The sequence below is a fragment of the Bombina bombina genome, chromosome 3, assembly GCF_027579735.1.
Source record: "Bombina bombina isolate aBomBom1 chromosome 3, aBomBom1.pri, whole genome shotgun sequence".
Classification (NCBI taxonomy): Eukaryota; Metazoa; Chordata; class Amphibia; order Anura; family Bombinatoridae; genus Bombina; species Bombina bombina.
This window is the reverse complement of record NC_069501.1, coordinates 100,068,196-100,074,384: the sequence shown is the minus strand read 5'-3', so window position 1 is coordinate 100,074,384 and position 6,189 is coordinate 100,068,196.

The window sequence follows — 6,189 nt, the reverse complement described above, 5'->3', positions numbered from 1 at the left end:
CTTGGAGGGAAGTTGCCTGGGGGACTGGGTCCCAAGTCAGGTCGGAAAAAAAACTTAAATTATACTTACCTGTATAAGGTCTATCCTTAGATCTCTGACACAACACCATATGACTTATGGTGCTACAAGGAAGCCACGAGCTTCCCACTGTACCCTAGTCTAGCAATACAGAAGCTAAACTAGAAAAACATAGGTAGGATCACAGAAAAAGGCTATCACAAGAAAATACATAGCCCCCTCTGAACAAGAACTCGCAAACTCCAGCCTCAAGCCAGCAAAACTGACCCTAAGCCAACGTGGGAGATCATCCCACAGAGAATGCCAGAAAAAATTGATGACAACTCTCGTCTAGGACACCAGACCTTAGAAGAACATTCCATACCAGCAGCATATGCAACCAGTGGAGGGATGAATACTGTGATCCCCCACCGAAGGCAGGAACAAGGTTAGAGAGCTGCCACAGCAGGATTCACCCTCAACTATTAGACTGGGAGATAACCCATATGCCACTTAGACCTGCAGCAACTGGAAGCAGTAGACGGTCAAGACTCAACAGAGCAGTCAGATCCCCCTCCGAGGTAACGGACCCAGTCCAAAGAACTGGCAACGTCCGAAAACAAAGAATACAAAATTCTCTGAACCACACCCCAGAAGGGAACGAACCCACAGGAAAACAACTCTGGCCGGTATTTAAATTAGCTTGTCAGGACAGACAGAGTGCTCGGGATCCAAAACCCCTATACAGCTCCCTTCCTAAGAAGGACCACTCCCAAACAAGGTAGATAGGACACTGAACTACAGTGTCCCAGTACCAGAATCCAGCCCCAGGACCTCTTGTACGCAAAGGAGAGCAGAAACCCTCGGAAATTAGAAGAAAGGACCTATGAGACCTCAAGGAAACTGTAGCACTTCAAAGACTGCCTCGATAGAGGACAAAGAGGCTTGGCAAAGAGAAGAGTAAAATAGTAAAAACCATAGATAAGATACCGACAGCTCAGGTGAAACCAACAACCACGAGCCCACATCAATGTGCAATAGCTGCCCCTGACAACAACCGTAAGATCTCGGCTGAGAGATAGCAAAACTAGCCCTCAGACAGATACCAAATTGTCCCTGGAGGGACAAGCGGAGGATGCAAACCCCCAGCGTGAAACCGACCTTAAACAGCATAGGAACACACATTCAAGGTGTAAAGAGCTGCAGCTGGTTTCCCTAGGACCGATCCAGAACTGGTTCCAAAATCTCAGACAAAGGACATGGCCATAAGCCAGACTCCCAGGACCCGAAATTGATCAAAGTACTAACCCCATGAGGACCGTCCAGTGATCTCAGATGGAGGAGAGCACCCTGCAGTGCACTCTCGTATCCCAATGTCCCTGGATCATGGCCTTCTCGAAAGAGATACAGACCAAAGAGTCTAAGGAGACATCCTAACAGGTCAAGGAAGAGGGCAACCAGCACCCGAAATTGTAACCGGATCCCGGACCCCTTGCTGAAATCCACGGAGTAAGATGTGTTAGAGAGTCGAAGGGAACACCCCCCTCTACAGACCACAGAGTACAAGGGACAGACACCAAGCCAGTCCATAGGATGAAAAGATGAAAATATCTTCAAAGATCCTCACAGGATCAGTTTCCCAGAAATCCTGTACCTCACAGGAAAATACATGGGAGCCTCACAACTCCTGGCAGACAAATCGACCAGGGGAGAAAACCAGGGAAAAACAAAGGGGTAGAACCCCAACCCCTGCGCTCCTATAGAAGAGCGCAACATATTAAAGGAGGAAGTAAAAGGAGCAAATCTGAACTTCCAAACACTGACAACCCGACCCCCAAGAAGGGGGTAAGTAGCCCCAGCCACCTACGAGAGGTGCCTGGCACTACCACAAAATTTAGACATCCAGAGATACCAAGAGTGAAAAGGAAAATAGCTATCCAACTGGCACCCCCGACGCCTAGAGGTCATCCAAACCTCCAAACCCGATGGAAATGGAGAAAACTCGGTTCCCAGGCCAAAGGCCTCCCACAATGAGCCTCAGTAGGCTCCGATCCAGGAACCCCCTAAAGATTAGCACATAGGGTTGGATTCAAACTCCTATCTTGAGTTTAATAATCAGGCATGCTACCACAGAAACCCCCCCTCAAAAGTAGAAAAATAGGAGGTGGGCCCTTGCTATGCAGGGTAGTTATCCCATAGGCCACTTAGTCCTGCTAAGCAGCCTTCCGTCTTCTAGCATGGAGGCAACAAGAAAACACTCAAAGTGAACTCAGCACCTGACAGGGTAACCAGTTCATCGGCATCCCGTGGAGGACATGAATCGTAAGGAACAGCATCAAGTGCCTGACCAGGACCCGCCTGGCATGAGAACATTCCGAAACTGTCCCCGGTCCAAGGAAAATCCCAGAAGGGATCGATAACAAACTATAAACATAACTATGTATTATATAGTACTGTGCAACTTCTGAAGAAGTGCTCAAGCGACCACAAAATCGCAAGTATCAGTTCCAGAGAAGAAACGTTCCGAAACGGAAACTATAAAAAAATTAGCTTCGTAAAACAAATTAAACACATCCTAACCGGATCAAATAAAATAATCCCCCTACGTCTAACTTGGTTTGCACTCCGGCACAGGAGACTAATGATCCCTCGGTCCAGTAGGACTGGAATCCTCCAGCACCACCAAAACATGCCTTAGTAGTACACAAAGGCGTGTCAGTCTATAATGGAAGGCAAAATGTTCTCCCGCCAGATCAATGGACAACTCCGGCCCGAGGGAGGGACCCCTGAAGCCTCAGAGGACATCGCTTGTCCAGAAGGTCAAACTGACTCAGGCGATCTCACGCTCGATGACCCTTGTTAACAGAACACGGACAGTATATTAGAAATACTTCTCTTGGGAGATATAAATGCGCCAGTGCCATCGATATGGCCATGCAGAACCATGCCATAACCTCTGGAGGAAACAAGCTGCCTTCTGGAGAAGGAGTAACGGCTCTAGGGACACCTGCTTGCGTAACAAAAGAATGTTCTGGGGCACGCGCCTCACTGGACATGGATGGCTTAATGCACTCTACACTCCCTGAATCAGGGGAAGAGAGTACTCTAGTACGGCAATCGGAACATAACTGATGGGCCATTTCATACTCCTCACAAGACGTATACTCAGAATCGGAGATGTCCGTCTCTAAAAAATTAAATCCTCCATAACTTGAAAATTGCAAATACGGACAAAAGCTAAACGGCACCTTACACCCCCGATGACTGGGGCACTCACCACCTCCTGTGAACCAGACTGCCAACGAACAGACTCACTTCGTCGTTACTCGGTCAAAGTACGGTAATGGAAATACGTGACCACACCAGGTCACGTGGTGCACCGTGTAAGCTTAGCAAAAAAAGCCTGCGCCGGTCCAAAAGGACCACTCAGTCTGATGATAGGCCGTTATGTTCCAAATAGCCCTGAGCCCAAGCATCACTACACATTAGAAGACAGAATCACATAACAAACATAATTAAAGTCCCCCTGTTCAATAACCCCTCACAGGAGATATTAACCCTTGATTCCATAAGATAAAAAGAGTCCCACTGGGACCCTGACTTCTTTCGTTAACATTACATTCCCATATTGAAATAAAATTAAACGATCTTACTGGAATCAACGCCGTGGAACAGGAACACTGCCCTTTAAGTGTGACAGATAGTAGCATCGCTTCTGACATGGACTTGAGAGAATAAAGGAAGGCAGCGAAACTCTTCAACGCTGATTGCCAAGGAGCTGTTATCATGAGTCGGGATGGTTTCGCAGAGACGACACTCCCTGCATCTCCGGACTCTAACTTTCATCCATGCTCTCACTGAGAGGCTGACAGGATTACTTAAAACTCCAGTCCCATTTTGAAGAGTACTACCCTCCATAAGAGACTATCTTCAACTTCTGACACTTCTCTGCCAACCTCCTGTGACGAAAGGCAAAGAATGACTGGGGGATGAGGGACGTGGGGAAGGGATTTAAGCCTTTGGCTGGGGTGTCTTTGCCTCCTCCTAGTGGCCAGGTTCTGAAATCCCAAAAGTAATGAATGCAGCTGTGGACTCTTCCCGTTTAAGAAGAAAAATAAATAATTTGTGCTTAAGATAGATTAATTCATTTCTTTCCTGGCAGGAGAGTTCACAACTTCATTCATTACTGTTGGGAATATCAACTGGCCACCAGGAGGAGGCAAAGACACCCCAGCCAAAGGCCATAAATATCCCTCCCACTTCCCCCATACCCCCAGTCATTCGGCCAAGGGAACGAGGAAAAACAGGAGAAACATTAAGGGATAGAGGTGCCAAAAGACAAGAAAAGGATTCCACCAAATACTTTGGGCGGGATCGTGGCATCTCCCTGCCAGGAAAGAATGGAATTTATCTGGTAAGCATAAATGTTGCTTTCTTTCCAAAGGCAGGGAGAGTCCACAACGTCATTCATTACTGTTGGGAACCCATACCCAAGCTATAGAGGACAGGGAATGAAAAACGGGAGGGCAAATTGAATAGGCGGTCCCTAATCTGAAGGCACCACCACTTGCAACACCTATCTCCCAAAAGCAGCTTCAGCTGAAGCAAAAACATCAATATCAAATTAAAAAAAGTAAGGAAAGAGGACAATGTAGCTGCCTTACAATTCTGATCCACAAAAGCTTTGTTCCTAAAAGCCCAGGAAGAAGAAATTGCTCTAGTGGAATGAGCCATAATCCTCCCAGGAGGCTGTTGACCGGCCTTCTCATAGGCCAAACGGATGATCCTCTCAGCCAGAAAGATAGGGAAGTCGCAGAAGCCTTCTGGCCCTGCATATACCGGCATATAACACAAACAAGGATGAAGAAGGTTAGAAATCCTTGGATGTTTGAAGATCTTAAGGCACATACCACATCCAGTCTGTGGAACAAAAGTTCCTTCGAATAAGAAACAAAAGAAACAACAATCCCTAATTGATGTTGCGATACAAGATCATCCTAGGTAGGAAACCCTATTTGCTACGTAACACCGCCTTATCAGCATGGAACACAAGGTAAGGGGGGTCACCCTGTAAGGCAGAATTCTCAGAAAATCTGGGAGCAGAGGCGATAGCCTACAAAAACAAAACCTTCTAGGATAAAAGCTTAAGATCACAGAATGCATAGGATCAAATGGAGCCTGCTGCAGAACACGAAGAACAAGAAAAAGGCTCCAAGACGGAGAAACAGGATTTAACACAGGCCTGAAATATAACCAGAGCCTGAACAAAGGACTACCCATCGGGAAGATTAGTCAATCTCTTATGTAGTATAAAGAAAAAGCCGAGATCTGATACTGAGGGAACTGTCCGACAGCCCCTTCTCCAAATCCTCTTAGAGAAACAACAGATCCGAGGAACCCTCACCTTGAGCCTAGGGAAGTCTCGTTCCTCACACCAGGTCTGATAGGTACGCCACACCTTGTGGAAAAACGAGGAGAGACTGTCTTACTAGATTATATGAGGGTATCAGGGAACACTGTCTAGGACTAGGCGACCATCTCCCCACAGTCAGCCTCAGAGAATCTAGATCTACTTCAAGGTCCTTTCCTGTACTAAGAAGAGGGAAAGACATCCTCACAAGATCTGCTAACCTGGTACTGTGAGGCCAAGATGGAGCTATAAGAGTCACAGAAGCTTGCTCATGTTTGATGAGGGTGATGACTCGAGAAGGAAGAGTAAACAGAGGTTAACAGAATATGAGCTTGAACCTCCATGGAACCTCTAAGACATTACCAACACTGCCTGAGGCTCTCGATTTCGACCCGTATGAGAGTAGATTGGCATAGAGACAAGAGCCATGATGTCAATCGCCAAAACCCCCCCACCTGAGCGATAGCTCGGAAAACCTTCAGGAGAAGAGACCACTCTATATATACTATACATATATATATATATATATATATATATACACACACTTCTATATAAAAACATATATAAATAAGTTAAACTGTGATGGGCTATTAAAATCACCCCAAGGTAGCAGGGGTTCAGCATACTTAATTATAGGTACCGAATGAGTACCTATTATTAAAACAAGTACCTGGTGTAATATTCAGATAAAACAAAAGATGTCATATATATATATATATATATATATATATATATATATATATATATATATATATATATATATATATATATATCTATCCTGG